At 44.2% G+C, this 15,706-nt stretch overlaps 2 protein-coding genes across 7 annotated transcripts in view; both read right to left on the reverse strand.

The window, feature by feature from the left end:
* MGAT1 (alpha-1,3-mannosyl-glycoprotein 2-beta-N-acetylglucosaminyltransferase) overlaps window positions 1–2,151 on the reverse strand; it is a 40,551-nt gene extending 38,400 nt beyond the window's left edge. For 4 of the 5 annotated variants that reach the window (XM_053378973.1, XM_053378969.1, XM_053378972.1 and 1 more), the window contains exons 1-2: window positions 2,052–2,151; window positions 267–842 (exon numbers count right to left, since the gene is read on the reverse strand). The gene's annotated coding sequence lies outside the window, so the exon portion shown is untranslated. Of the gene's footprint in view, window positions 1–266; window positions 843–1,647; window positions 1,919–2,051 lie in introns of those variants that run through there. The other variant, XM_053378970.1, reaches the window with a different exon arrangement.
* The window catches only part of LOC128408915 (uncharacterized), a 269,287-nt gene that overhangs the window by 61,302 nt on the left and 192,279 nt on the right, over window positions 1–15,706 (reverse strand). The gene's annotated exons all lie outside the window — the stretch shown is intronic.

A 15,706-nucleotide genomic window follows, 5' to 3' on the forward strand; every position in this document is an offset into this window, starting at 1 on the left:
GCAAGTCTACTTAACTTACCTACTTTATTAGGAAAGAAATGGGTCGCTACAGACATTAGGGACAAGAGGTACATGAAATCCTACCTACTCACATAACCTATCAAGCCCAGATTTCAACAGATTAAAGGTAAAAAACAAGGGGTTTGATTCATTCACTTCATACTTGCACTTTCATAACTGAACACATAGTGCATGACATCCAAACAGAATATGGTTACAGTGCAAACCAAGTGTAAGCTTTGAGTGAATTGCACCTAGCTACTCACCTGGAAGGTGTCATATTGCCATAGATATAGGGTGGCCAGCCTAATGTTCTTCTCTCCTGGGGGAGGGGGGTCTCTTGGCACCCCCCTCCCCCTTCAAAGACTCCACCTTGAAGAAACAGTAGAGTGAGATAAGCCAGAAAAAGTCTTCTTTCTTCAATTTCTTACACAGACCCCACTATGCTTAAAGGTAGGGGTGAAATGTTCCTGCAGCCTTAGCCACCACTAAAACAAATGGCAGCATGGTCTTCTGGTGCCAGGATAATCCCCTTCAAGTCTTTTTTAAGGCTTGTGTGGAATCTTCCATTTCACAAAGGGGAAGTTCAGTCTTCACAATTGATCATAAACTCCGCTACAGAAAACCCATGGAGCAAAGCACTCGCATTGTCCTCAGTGTCTAGCTGTTCTTCTCAGTTGTCCTTAAGCCTGGTTCCACATCTCTCAGTACTGTAGATTTTTTTTAGACACAATCTCAAAAAAGACACAAGTTCTTGCTGGATTTAAACAATGCCAGTAGGATTCCCTGGCCGGAGGCACAACACTGCGTCGCCAATTGTTCTCGCCTCAGTCACCATGCCCCTGTGTAGCATATAAAACTGGATTAAAAACCTTCTGCCTTTCAAGCAACTCATTGCTACATAAGCCTTGATCACTACCACTAATAATAACAATTATTTATTTGTACCCTGTCCATCTGACTGGGTTGCCCCAGCCACTCTGGGTGGCTTCCAACACTTATAAAAACATAATAGACGCAGACTGAGACTGGAACTTTCCCGTGAATAACTTTGTTGCTTCACGCAAACCCGGGAGGGCAGTCATCTAATCAAAAATGTAACCTCTTGCCCGACGCTGAAGGACAGATGGGACCGCTTGTCACACACCTTCCCTCACATAGATTGCAGGGGTCACATAATTAATTAGTGTTTTGATTTGTTGGAAGCTGCCCAGAGTGGCTGGGGGAGCCCAGTCAGACGGGTGGCTTATATATATATACACACACACACACACACACACACACACACATATACACACACACACACAGTGGTGCCTCGGGTTAAGTACTTCGTTCCGGAGGTCTGTCCTTAACCTGAAACTGTTCTTAACCTGAAGCACCACTTTAGCTAATGGGGCCTCCTGCTGCCACTGTACCACCAGAGCATGATTTCTGTTCTCATCCTGAAGCAAAGTTCTTAACCCGAGGTACTATTTCTGGGTTAGCGGAGTCTGTAACCTGAAAGGTATGTAACCCGAGGTACTACCGTGAGTGTATATATATATGCACACACAAACACCAGTGCAGCTTTTAAGAGTTGGGGCAGCTACTACCTGTGAGAGAAAACGATACTGGGCTACCCAGTACCAGGCAGCCTCATATGCTCACCTATATATTGTAAGGACGTTGCTGCTTATCTGCGCTCTTACTGGCCAGGGGAAGGGAGGTCCTATAGGGAAGAGGTCTCCCCTTTAAAAAGTCAAGTGACAGGGCCTTTCGCGGCTCCTTCTCTGCGCCCCCCTCCCGGCCGACTGCGAGCAGCCCCTTCGCTTCCCTCAGGCTCGCTCCATAAGCACAGGCGCTACTAAATACGCGGAAAAATAGGGCGCGGGGCGGAGAAGGGCTGCCCTGCTCCCTCCCTCGTGTCCTTCGGTTCCCCCTCCCCTCCGTCCCTTCCCCCTCCATACCCCTCTCGGTCCCTCTCTCCCCCGCCCGCCTCACTCGGGGGGGGGACGCGCTGCCCCCCAACTCCTCCGGCGAGAGGGGCGCCCCCCGCCTCCCCGCGCACTGACCGAGGGCAACGGCAGCAAACGGCAGCCAGCAGCAGAATTCCAGCCACTTCCGCCAGGCAGCGCCGGAAGCGAACCCATGGCAACCAGCCGTCCCGCCCCCCCTCACCCCACCCGCTTTCGGATTGAGGCCACGCCTCCCTTCCCTCATGCGAGGGCGGAGACTGGAGGGCGGTTTCTTAAGGCGAGCCGGAGGCCACGCCCTCCTCCCTCCCTCCGCGCTCCTAACCAACTCACGACTCGCAAGGCCGTTCGATCCGGCGCCGGCCACGCCCCGCTCGCCCTTGACCCGTCGCGTCAAAAGCGTCACCTCTTCCGTAAGGAGGACGGGGGAAGCGCGGCGGGTGACGTCGCTCTCGCCTCAGAAATATGTATATTCATGCGCGCGCGCGCTTGAAGAGACGTAAAACGACGTAGGTAAGACTCGTCGCCCCTCCCCTTTTGCTTTCCTCCAATCCGCCGCCCAGCAGCCCGCACCAGACACGCCCACATTTGGGACCCCCCCCCTTCCAGCTTCCTACTTGGTTTCAAGGCTGGTTTTTCCCTCCAGTCGCGTTTCCGTCCGTGTGCCTCTTGCGCCCCCTGGCGGTTCAGAATAATCATTTGAAAACCAGAGCTTCCTTACATAGAGCGTCAATTGTCAGAAGAACTCTGTGTTTGTATATCCAGTTGTGGCCGCATGGTGTATATTCCCATGCATCCTAAACATTTACTGGCACGCATCACAAGCTTCCAAATTGTACCGATGGCACTGGCTCCCACTGTCCCTGGCACCTGTGTCCCTTTTCTCTCCTCCCTGCCTATCCATAAGGAACTCTGGAACTCAAGAGACACCATGTCTCACAGAGGACCACAATTTCTCTCAAACTGCAGACCCTCCAAGTATCCCTATTTTCCAGGTTCAGGTAGGTAGCTGTGTTGGTCTGACGCAGTCGAAATAAATAACAAAATTAAATTTTTATTTATTTTCCAGGCAGGGACAGTCCTGGATTTATAGAAGCCATCCCAAGTTTCTGATTTGATCCCAGAATGTCCCACTTTTCCTTAAAGGTAAAGGGACCCCTGACCATTAGGTCCAGTCGTGGCCGACTCTGGGTTTGCTTTATCTCTGGGTTTGCTCATCTCGCTTTATTGGCCGAGGGAGCCGGTGTACAGCTTCCGGGTCATGTGACCAGCATGACTAAGCCGCTTCTGGCAAACCAGAGCAGTGTATGGAAACGCCGTTTACCTTCCCGCCGGAGCAGTACCTATTTATCTACTTGCACTTTGACGTGCTTTTGAACTGCTAGGTTGGCAGGAGCAGGGACTGAGCAACGGGAGCTCACCCCGCCATGGGGATTCGAACCGCCGACCTTCTGATCGGCAAGTCCTAGGCTCTGTGGTTTAACCCACAGTGCCACCCGTGTCCCATCCCTTTTCCTTAAAGGTAAAGGTACCCCTGCCCGTACGGGCCAGTCTTGACAGTCTCTAGGGTTGTGCGCTCATCTCACTTTAGAGGCCGGGAGCCAGCGCTGTCCGAAGACACATCCGGGTCACGTGGCCAGCGTGACGAAGCTGCAGCTGGCGAACCGGCACCAGAGCAGCACACGGAAACGCCGTTTACCTTCCCGCTATAAAGCGGTACCTATTTATCTACTTGCACTTAAGGGTGCTTTCGAACTGCTAGGTGGGCAGGAGCTGGGACCGAACAACGGGAGCTCACCCTGCCACGGGGATTCGAACCGCCAACCATGCGATCGGCAAGTCCTAGGCGCTGAGGTTTTACCCACAGCGCCACCCGCGTCCCTCTGCCCTTTTCCTTAGGACGTCCCTATTTTCATCGGAGAAATATTGGAGGGTATGGAGTTATCCAACCTGGAGTCATCTGAAGGCAGCCCTGTATAGGGAAGTTTTTTAAAAAAATAGTAATAATGTTTTATCATGTTTTTTATATATGTTGGAAGCTGCCCAGATTGGCTGCGGTGTTTGCCCTATGTCTGCAAAGGTAGCAAGGCTCTGTACAGTGTGTTGCACATTGACACCTTTTTAAATAAAGTGCTAGAACTGGCCATTCTGGTGCTTTTGACATCCTTCTTTGGTTTCCCTGCATCAAACCACTCTCACAAGCCCTAGAGTCACCACCATCATGTAGACCTGGGACCCTAGAACACGGTTAAATGCATAGGATTGCACCTTCAGTCTCTGACAAGTACAATCAAAAGATACAACTCTTAACACTGCATGGCATCAGATTAACAGTAATCTCACATCAACATGCTTATGTATTTATTGTTAGCTTCCTTTTCAAAATGCAACATTTCCCCAAGGTGGCTTATGATATTTGATAAAATCACTGGAAAGCATGTACAATATTAAAATAAGAAATGCAGCAATAAAGAGCAGAAGGCAAGGAATATCAAATTATTTCAAGCTCATTCCAGCACAAACACTGGGACCACTATAGATGGAAGGATCTGTCTATTTAGGTCCTCCCAGTTTCTCATTTTTCGAATCTTAAATTCAGTTCTCCACATCTCTGCAGCAAATTTGCGATTTATTTATTTTTTGCAAGCAGTTCCCCCTAATATAACACATTTTGTATGTTTTTTTTTAATTTTTACAAAAATATTCATTTTCTATGCACGCTTTCCTCATATAATCTGCATTTTTGTGAGCATTGGTTAGTTGGAGAAGTACATCACAGAATTCAGGTAACTGTGAATTTCAAAGGATGGCCTTGTTTTGGTTCTCACTTTGTTCCTTAGAACCGCTGCCCCCATTAACTAATTTTTAAATGTCCCCCAGGGACAAAAATGAGATGTGGCCATAACTAGAAAAGTGGGACAGCTCAGGAATAAGAAGAAAAGCAGGGCGAAACCAAATTAGGGCTTGGGATGTTTCATGGACGTAGCCAGGATTTATGTTAGGGGGCAGGCTTTATGTTGAGGGGAGCAGAACCCCAGTTAGTTAAGTATTTTTATTGATTTATTTGATTGGGGGGGACAGCTGCCCCACTCCCCCTTTGACTATGCCCATAGCATGTTTGTTGCACAGGGATTTTTCCTGCTGTCCATTGGTCATATTTGTAAATGAAGGCATGACTCCGAGATATTGCGGGGTTCTGTTCCTGACCACCGCAGTAAAGCGAATATTGAAATAAAGCAAGTCGCATAATTCCCCCCACCAACGCATATAAAAGTTACGTTTACACTATACCGTAGTCTGTTAAGTGCGCAATAGCACTATTTTTTGGGGGGGGGAACCCAATGTATATACTTTAATTAAAAAATACTTTATTGCTAAAAATGGTAACCATCATCTGAGCCTTCAGCAAGTCAGGAACTTTTTGCTGATGGAGGGTCTTGGCTCGATGTTGACTCCTCCAGTCCTTCATTTTGTGTGTGTGTTTTAAAAGCAATATCCGTGAAGCGCAATAAAGCGCTTCCAACATAGAGCTGGAAGGGACCATGAGGTCCAACCCCTTACAATGGAGGAATCTTCTTTCCCCTGTGGGGCTTAAACCTGCAACCCTGAGATTAAAAGGGTCTCATGCTCCACCAACTGAGCTATGGAGGCTGCTCATTAAAATGAGGTGTGCCTGCAATGCAGGCACCCCCAAACTTGGCCCTCCTGCTGTTTTGGGACTACAACTCCCATCATCCCTAGCTAACAGGACCAGTGGTCAGGGATGATGGGAATGGTAGTCCCAAAACAGCTGGAGGGCCGAGTTTGTAGATGCCTGCTGTAATGTGTTCAGAAGGAGCCTGATGCAGGGAAATCTGCAGCTGAACTTACAATATTCTGTTTTGTAAAATAAATTTTAAAAAAGGCAAAGGACCCCTGGACGGTTAAGTCCAGTCAAAGGCAACTATGGGGTTGCGGCGCTCATCTCGCTTTCAGGCCGAAGGAGCCAGTGTTTGTCCACAGACAGCTTTCCGGGTCATGTGGCCAGCAGGACTAAATCACTTCTGGTGCAATGGAACGACATGACGGAAACCAGAGCTCATGGAAAATGCCATTTACCTTCCAGCCAGAGCGATACCTATTTACAGTGGTACTGAGGCATCTGATCATAGCCTGCATTTTTAATCAAGGCTTATATTTTGATCAGATTCCTGTATTCTAAAAATGACCTTAAAGAAATATATATTTGTAAATGTTTGTATCTCTCATGCCAGGCAGAAACCATACTCTGGCAGCTGTTTATCTTCTTGATCAAGGGCCCCCCTGATCTATAGCAGTGTCTCAGGGTTGTAAAAGAAAATTACAGGCTAGGAGCAAAAGGTCACACTGACCATACAAATTATAGAATACAATCAAGGTTGCAAAAATAGTAAATAATTATTGTGCCTCCCATTAAACTTGAGCCACATCTTCCTAAGGTTAAAAGGGCAAGAGCTAATACAAACAGCAACTGCACTAGGCGAAACTGCTTTGAATCTTTAGAATTTAGAATTTAGCTTAGCTTTTACTAAGTTCCCTTTCTTCTAAAAAACTATATATGTTATGAAATATATTGGCTTAAATGTAATTATGCAAAGGATTTAGAAGAAATGTTAGATTCTTATTTCATAGAATCATAAAGTTGGAATAGACCACGAGGGCCATTGAGTCCAGACCCCTGCCAAGCAAGGAAAAGCACCATCGGAGCACTCCTGACATACGGTTGTCAGTCTCTGCTTAATGACCTCCAAAGAAGGAGATCTTTCATTGATAATGTGTGAGGAGGTGAACCCAAAAGATCTGTTCAGATAAAATTAGCCATCATCTGTTTTGGAGTGAATAGGGCAATAGGGCAAAAGATGAAATGTTAGTTAAGGCGCCTAGTCTAGGGCAAAAGGTTATCTGGTAATTAAGGTGCCTGGTCGAGGTAAATGTAAGATATATGACTACTTATTTGCCAATTATAAATAGAAGGAAATATAGCTCTTTGTCTCCCATAAAAGGTAATAGGAAATGGGTGTATCTTTTATGATTGGTTCTAGCAAACAGCCAATAGGAATTTCAACCAGGCTGATTGGACAGAGGCAGCCAAAGGAGGAGCAAGGGGGCTGAGCTGAGGGAATATAAGTGCTGGCCATAATGGCAGGAAGGCAGGCCAGAGCTTGGTAACCATATACCACTGTGCCTCTTATTTATTTGTCCGACAAATAAATTATTATTTTAATTTCTCTATTGCTGCGTTGAATATTTCATTCCAGCTAAGCGTTAACCACAAGCAGGGTGCTACATTTTATGGTGCCTCTGTGACTCGGATAAGTGGTCTGCTGGAACGCAGCCCCTTCGCCTTACTGGGCAGGGTACAAGAGGGAGGACCACTAACTGCTTACCCAGCGCGCACTGGAACATTTTTCCAGGGGAACGCAGAAGTCTCGTCTGTCTGATACCCTGCCCACCGACGGCGACGGACCGGGGGGAACCAGAGAAATAAACTGGGAACCAGCTAAGGGTAAGTGCACAAAGGGTTTTGGCCCTCCAATTAATTAGGAGGAAGAGAAGTCCTGATCAAACTTCTGCGTCTCAGTAAGGGGAAACTGAGTACGCTACATGGCTGGGTACATCAGATGGTGATCTGGTGTAGGGAAAAGGGAAAGGTTGGGAGGTAGAGTGTGGTGAAGTATCCAGCGCATTGTATGTGTGAGAAAGTACAATCTGTAAGTGTGGAGTGGGTACTACTTCGTTTCCCAGTAAAGCGAGTGTGTGAGTGACTGAGTGGATACTTCACAGGCCCATATAATGGGAGTTGGAGGTTCAAAGGGGGGAAATACACCTCTTGAATGTATGTTAAATAATTTTAAGAAAGCCTTCTCCGGAGCATATGGAGTCAAAATGACGCCAGAGCGCTTGAGAACGTTATGTGAATTAGAGTGGCCGAAACAAAATACTGAATGGCCATCTCAGGGAACCTTTGATATAAATTTAGTAAGCAAACTTTGGTCTAATATCGCCAAAGAAACTGGAGGGTGCCCAGAACAATTTTCATATATAGATTCTTGGCTGAGCACATTAAATAAAAATCCTCCATGGATAAGGGAATGCAAAGTCCAACGATGCAAATTATTGGCTGTAAAAGCCGAAGCTAGGAAAGGAATCTTGCCAAATAAACTCAAACCCATTTTTGAGGGACCAGAGGAAGAGGTGCTTCCACCTCCACCCTATGCTCCACATCGAAGGGAGCCTAATCCAAATACTCCACCAGTTGTAACCCCAAGGCAAGAAAGTGGAACGAATAATGGGGGTGGAGTCACAGAGCTTGATTCCTTGATAGATTATGATAAATATCTTCAGGAGGCCTTGGAGTCCTATAATAAAGCCCAAGCAGAAGTGGTTATTCCACCTGTGAGTCCCAGTAGAACTCCATCTACAGTCTCCTTTAGTGGAACAACCAATTGCCCACCCCAAACCCCTGTACATCCAAATCCTAGAGAACTATTACAGAAGTTACAGGGAGACCTTGATCGGTCAGCAAGCAATACAGCAAGGCGTATAAAGCTGCTAAAAGAACGCCTTGGGACAGATACCATCCCCTATGATTTGAGGCCCCTAGAGCAAAGCGAAGAGAAAGGTCACGTAGTAGCCCCTCTTAGAAGAGTATTTGATGCACTTGAGGAGCCTGTGCTGGTTAACGGGCAACCCAGACCACGGCCACCTCGAACTTCGACCCTCCAGTACATTCCATTCACAACTACGGATCTGATGAATTGGAAAACACACACCCCATCTTTCGCAGAAAAACCTCAGGCTATGATGGACTTGGTGACTTCAATAGTAAATACTCATGGACTTCCGGAGGCGGCGCAAAACCGTGATGGCGGACCTCTTCGAGCTCTGAAGAGGGGCACCGCAGAAAAGGGTTGCTCGCGACGGCGCAGCGGCAACCCATCAAGATAAACCACGGGCAGAGTGAGTCCGTGGCCGTGGGACCCGGCGGGCACCTGGAGCGACCCCGAAATCACAAAAGGAACCCCGTAAGGGGCTCCGGAGTGAAGGAGGGGGAGCGGTGCTGTGGGTTCATCGCTCTTTCTGCGGAGGCGAAGCCGCGCGGCTGTCACGGATGAGCGCTGACCTTTCTTCCAAGAAACATCGGGCTGAAACATCAAACCCGTGAGTAAGGACCTAAGATTCTACAAATCAAATCGGAAAATTTGGCTAAAAACGGGAGACGAGAAAGAGGAAGTCCGTCTTCCGACACTGCTTTCAAGATCAAAGCAGACGGTCTAAAGAGCGGAAAGCGCTGTGAACAGGGAAGCTTTGAAGCTTTAAATCGGGACTTTCGTGCACATTTGAATTTTACTTTTAAAGAATAAATACAGCATAAAATTGACCTGGAGCGGACACCCCAAGGGCAAGGGAAGACTCTAACCCCAAATTCCCGGGTGGCCGGGTAAAGTTGTTTAAACTGCGGAACTGTTGCAAGCTTCCAGATACTTTTGTAACTGGATAGTGTAATTTTGAGCTCACCTAGCTGAAGTGGATACAATTGCAGGCACCTTGCTGGAACTTTGTTATATGTTTAAAAGGGCTCTGCAGGACCTTTCTTTTAGCGTGCTGGAACTAATTTGCTTTTAAAATTGTTTTTAAAGTTGGAACAAAGAGACTTTAATTGCGGAAAGTTACCTTCTTCTTACTAAAACTTTGGTGGCACTCCCCCTAGAGGACATTGGGAATATAGAGGCCTGGGAAAGTTTCTCTGTTTACCTTCTCTCAATAGACTGTTTTTAATTCTGGACTTGCCTTTCCCATGGGATTACAACACTTGACCTTGAACGTTGACTGATGAGTGGCACAGGAAAGACAAGAGCAGCCAAAGCTAAGGAAGCTAAGGAGAAAGAGAAAGCAAAAAAGCAAGCACAGCTTTTGCAAACAACTTTAACTCAGGGACGTAGATTATCAGTTCCAGCTGTGCTTGCGACACAAAAAGTAGAAACCGAAAAGCCTGAAAAATCTGAAGAGGAAGATATGGCAGCAGGAGGAGCTGAGGCAGTACTGAAACAAGTTTTGGAACAATTGTCAGCAATAAATCAAAAAATTGATAACCAATCAACAAAAATTGACCAAGCAACATCCTCGATCCAGAAATTGACAGATCAGGTTTCCCAACATACCCAAGCAATTGAAAAATTGCAAGGAGCAACAGAAGAGAATCGTAAACTGGCAGGGGAAGCCGTTCAAATTGCAACATCAGCTAAAAAAGAAGTCGAGGAAGTTAAAGCGGAAGTCAAGCCTCTTCATAAACAGATAGGGGACCAACAAACCTATCTCTCGTTGGTGGAATTGAAAAATCGCGAGACCAACCTCAGACTAAGGGCAGTCCCAGAAATTGAACAAGAAGATTTGAAAGGACTTTTGACAACAGAGTTTACAAAGTTCTGGGACTTAAAAGAAGAAATTGATTTCAAAATTGTATCGGCTTTTCGGTTGGGAAGATTAGTAAGAAAAGATAGATCCAGAGACTGCTTAATAGCTTTGAGATCAAGGGAGGAGAGAGACAAAATACTAGGCCTACACTTCAAAAACTCAATTGTGATACAAGAGAAAAGGGTGGAAATTTACCGAGATATTCCTAAACAGTTATTGGACTTGAGAGCCACCTACTCAGATTTGGCTAAGTTGCTGAGACTCAACACAATTCCTTACAGGTGGGAGTTCCCACAAGGGCTATCATTCACTTACAAACAGAAGAAGGTTAAAATAAGATCACCAGAGGACTTACAAAAGTTCCAGCACGATCACGGAGAAGACCTCCAAAAAGAAGCAGCAGCTAATTGGCCTATACCCAACCCAGGTGGAGCAATACCTGCACCTTCGGAACCAGAGGAGAAAGAAGATACACCGCTCTAGGTGTAGCAGAATAGTTCAGGATGTCTCTGCGGCTACTCAGTTGGAATATAAATGGCGGAAATTCCCCGGAGAAAAGAAGGAGGTTATTTCACATATTGAAGAAAGAACAATTGGACATTATTTGCCTACAAGAAACCCATGTGACCAGGCTCCACAGGAAGGTTTTGGTAAATAAAAGATTAGGCCAAGAATTTATTTCGTCTGACAAAGTAAAGAAAAGAGGAGTGGTGATCTACGCTAAGGAGAGCCTGATACCCAAATTTCTATTTAAGGATGAACAAGGAAGAATTTTGGCAATTGAAATTCAAACCCAAGGAGAAAAAATATTGATATTAGGAATTTATGCCCCAAATGACGGGAAATCAGAATTTTTCAAGAAGCTGCATGAGACGTTGCTGGACTATCTGGATTATGCTAACATCATAATGATGGGAGATATGAATGGAGTGGTGTCTACACATATGGATAAGTCTTACAACCAAAACTTAACATCAGACGGCAGACTGCCCAAAACTTTTTTCGAACTGACTGACAATCTGGATTTGATCGACATATGGAGGACAAAGAACCCCCTAGGTAAAGAAGGAACTTTTTTCTCTGAGGCCCACCTGTCTTGGTCAAGGATCGACCAAATCTGGACCTCCAGGGGGCTGGCACCCAAGACTAAAAAGGTGGAAATCTGCCCAAAAACATGCTCCGACCACAACGCCTTGAAAATAGAACTTAGATTAACTCAACCCGGTTCCTTCAGATGGAGAATGAATGACACACTACTAAGAGATCAAGAGATTGTGAAAAAGGCCCAAAAAACATTAAAGGACTATTTTGAGATAAATCTGAATACTACAGTTGAAAAAAGAACGATCTGGGACGCAAGCAAAGCTCTTATGAGAGGGTTTCTGATACAACAGAATTCAATCAAGAAAAAACTCTGGAACGGAAAGAAGGACAAAATATTGGAGAAAATACACCAAGGAGAAAAAAAACTGAGAACCAAACCAAAGTCCAAGGAGGTGCTGAGAGAAATTAAATTCCACCAAGCAGAATACTCAAAATTGATTAATCAGGAGATTGAATGGAAAATAAAACAGATGAAGCAAAGATCTTTTGAATCAGCAAATAAATGTGGAAAGCTGCTAGCTTGGCAGCTGAAAAAAAGACAAAAGCTAAACACGATAACAAATCTAGAGATTGATGGAAGGATCGTACAGAAACCAGAAGAAATTAGGAGGTGCTTCCACAGATACTTCAAAGAACTGTATGCACAGGGGCCCCAGAAAGAATCAGAGATAGATCAATTTTTAAAGATAAATGGACTATCAAAAATAACTCAAGATAAAAGATCAATCTTGAACTCTACAATAACCTCACAGGAAATTGAAGGTGCCATTCAGAATATGCAACTAGGCAAATCTCCAGGCCCGGATGGACTTACCTCCAAATATTACAAGGTTCTGAAGGACTATTTGATACAACCTTTGTTGGAGGTATGTAACCAGATTATGGATGGGAAGAGGGCACCAGAAACGTGGAAAGAAGCCTTCATCACATTGATACCTAAGTCAGAATCTGAAAAGACTCAGCTTAAAAACTACCGTCCCATCTCACTCCTAAATGTGGATTACAAAATATTTGCAGACATTTTGGCAAATAGACTTAAAAAAGTCTTAAATGAAGTAATTCATAAAGACCAAGCTGGCTTTCTCCCTGGTAGACATTTATATGAGAACACTAGAAACATCATTGACATTTTAGAACTTTTGCAGACTAACAGGAACACAAGGGCGGTGTTAATCTTTATTGATGCGGAGAAAGCATTTGACAACATATCTTGGATGTTTATGAAGAAGAACTTGGAAGGGATGGGAGTGGGACGGGGGTTTGAGAATGGATTACATGCAATCTATTCAGAACAAAAAGCTAAATTAATAGTGAACAATGTGGTGACGGAGGAATTTAAAATTGAAAAAGGGACACGACAAGGGTGCCCTCTATCCCCTCTGTTATTTATTTCAGTCCTGGAGGTGCTATTGAATATGATCAGAGAGGACCGGTTGGTACAAGGGATAGAGGTCGGAGTGAAACAATATAAACTGAAAGCTTTTGCAGATGACCTAGTTTTGACACTGCAGGAGCCAGAATCCAGTACAAAAAGAGTTCTCGAACTTATATCTGAATTTGGTCGGGTGGCGGGATTTAGGTTGAATAAACAAAAAACTAAGGTTCTGACCAAAAATTTAACAATTACAGAAACAGAGGGGTTTCAGAGAGAAACAGAACTGAATGTGGTTAAAAAAGTGAAATACCTTGGGATCTATTTGTCCTCCAAGAATTTGAATTTATTTAAGGATAATTATGAGAAATGTTGGTTGGAAGTTAAAAAGGATTTAGAAATTTGGTCAAGATTGAAACTTTCCTTGTTGGGAAGAATTGCAGCTATAAAAATGAATGTGTTGCCGAAAATGTTATTTTTGTTTCAAACCTTACAGATCGTGGACAGAGTGGATTGCTTTGGAAAATGGCAGAAGGATATATCTAGATTTATCTGGCAGGGCAAAAAGCCCCGAATAAAGTTTAAAATATTAACAGATTCGAAAGAAAGAGGGGGGTTTGCCCTGCCGGACTTGAGGTTGTATTATGAAGCTGCAGCCTTCTGCTGGCTGAAAGATTGGTTTTTGTTGGAAAACACCGATGTCCTAGATCTGGAAGGTTTTAATAATGCTTTTGGATGGCACGCATACCTATGGTACGACAAGGTTAAAGCACATAAATTGTTTAAAAGCCACATTGTCAGAAAAGCAATTTTTGCAGTCTGGATGAAATATAAAGACTTACTAGAGAGTAAAACTCCGAGGTGGCTATCACCAGTGGAGGCCAAGGCCCGAAAAAGACCCAATATGGAGGCCTATTGGCCGAAATATTGGGAATTGACTGAAAAAATTGGAGACAATTGGAAGTTGCAGAGCCAGGACAAACTAAAAAATAAGGTGCGAGATTGGCTACATTATGCTCAAATTCAAGAGGTTTTCAAAATGGACAAAAAAGTTGGTTTCCAGGTGGAAAAGTCGAAACTAGAGACAGAATTGTTAGAACCAAAGACAAAGCTGTTATCTAGAATGTATAACTTGCTGCTTATGTGGAATTTACAGGATGAGACAGTTAAATCTGCTATGATTAAATGGGCACAGGATGTTGGACACAACATTATGTTTGAAGACTGGGAAAGGTTATGGAACACCGGAATGAAATTCACGGCCAGTACGGCCTTGAAGGAAAACATTATGAAAATGATATACCGGTGGTACATGACCCCAGTCAAGTTAGCTAAGATACATCACCTGTCTGACAATAAATGTTGGAAGTGTAAGGAAGCAGAGGGGACTTTCTTTCACCTCTGGTGGACATGCCCAAAGGTTAAGGCTTTCTGGGAAATGATTTACAATGAGTTGAAAAAGGTATTTAGGTATACCTTTCCCAAGAAACCAGAGGCCTTCCTGTTGGGCATGGTAGACCAGAAAGTGTTAAAGAAGGACAGAACTTTGTTTATGTATGCTAGTACAGCAGCAAGAATACTCATCGCAAAGAACTGGAAGACACAAGATTTACCCACGCTGGAGGAATGGCAGATGCAGTTGATGGACTACATGGAGATAGCTGAACTGACCGGCAGAATCCGAGATTTGGATGTAGAAACAATTGAGGTGGACTGGAAAAAGTTTAAAGACTACTTGCAAAAGTATTACAAACTGTATGAATCTTAAGACGGTGCATGATTTGGAAATGATACGCTTTAGCAATTATGATTAAGTAAATAGTAAACTAAGTGATAAAAGAGAAAAGGAGATAATATGAAATTGAACATGTTACGTTTATTTTAAAGGTATAAAAATTGTGACATAATACATTGAATATAGATACATAACATGTAAAAGTTACAATAAGGTATGACATAAGGTAACAAATTGCTGACATTGTTAATATAAAGAACGCAGAATCGGAAGGGGTGGGGAAGTCCAAGTTGGGATTTTTGTTAAAAAAAAAAAAAATGGTTTCTTGTAAACTCCTTATTTGTTTGTAATGTATAAAATTTGGAAAGAAACGTAATAAAAAATATTATAAAAAAAAAAAAAAACAATAGTAAATACTCATAGTCCTACTTGGACAGATTGCCGCCAACTCTTGAATACTCTGTTCACCACTGAGGAAAGGAGAGACATAATTGAAAAGGCACAGATATATTTGCGTGAGCAGGCCAGAGTGGGAAATATTTTTAATATTGACCGTCATCTCCAGGATAACTTTCCCTTGGAAGATCCTAATTGGGATCCAAACAATGCAATTTACCTGGCCAGGCTTACCACCTACCGCCAGACGCTTGTGCAAGGTATCCGCAGGGCATGCCAGAAGCCCACTAATATGTCTAAAGTCTCAGAAGTAGAACAGAAACCAAATGAGAGTCCGGGAGACTTTTTAGAGAGGCTGCAGGAAGCCTATCGTATATGGACTCCTTTTGACCCTGAAGCCCCTGAAAACAGCAGAATGATTACTGCTACATTTGTGGCCCAGTGTGCTTCTGACATTCGTAAGAAAATTCAGAAATCAGAAGGATGGGAAGGGATGCTGATGAGCCAAATTATGGCCATTGCACGCCGAGTTTATCGGAATAGGGATGAGGCTGAGAAACAAGAGAAGAAGAAGTGGCAGAAAGAAAAGATGGTAATGCTGGCCACAGCAGTGATGTGTTACCCATAACACTGTTTCGTGTTCGGTGCGCACCCACAAAAAGACTTAAGTTGTCACCTTTTGAGCTCCTGTATGGGAGGCCACCCTCCTTTGTT

Source organism: Podarcis raffonei, chromosome 2 (assembly GCF_027172205.1).
Source record: "Podarcis raffonei isolate rPodRaf1 chromosome 2, rPodRaf1.pri, whole genome shotgun sequence".
In the NCBI taxonomy this organism is placed as follows: domain Eukaryota; kingdom Metazoa; phylum Chordata; class Lepidosauria; order Squamata; family Lacertidae; genus Podarcis; species Podarcis raffonei.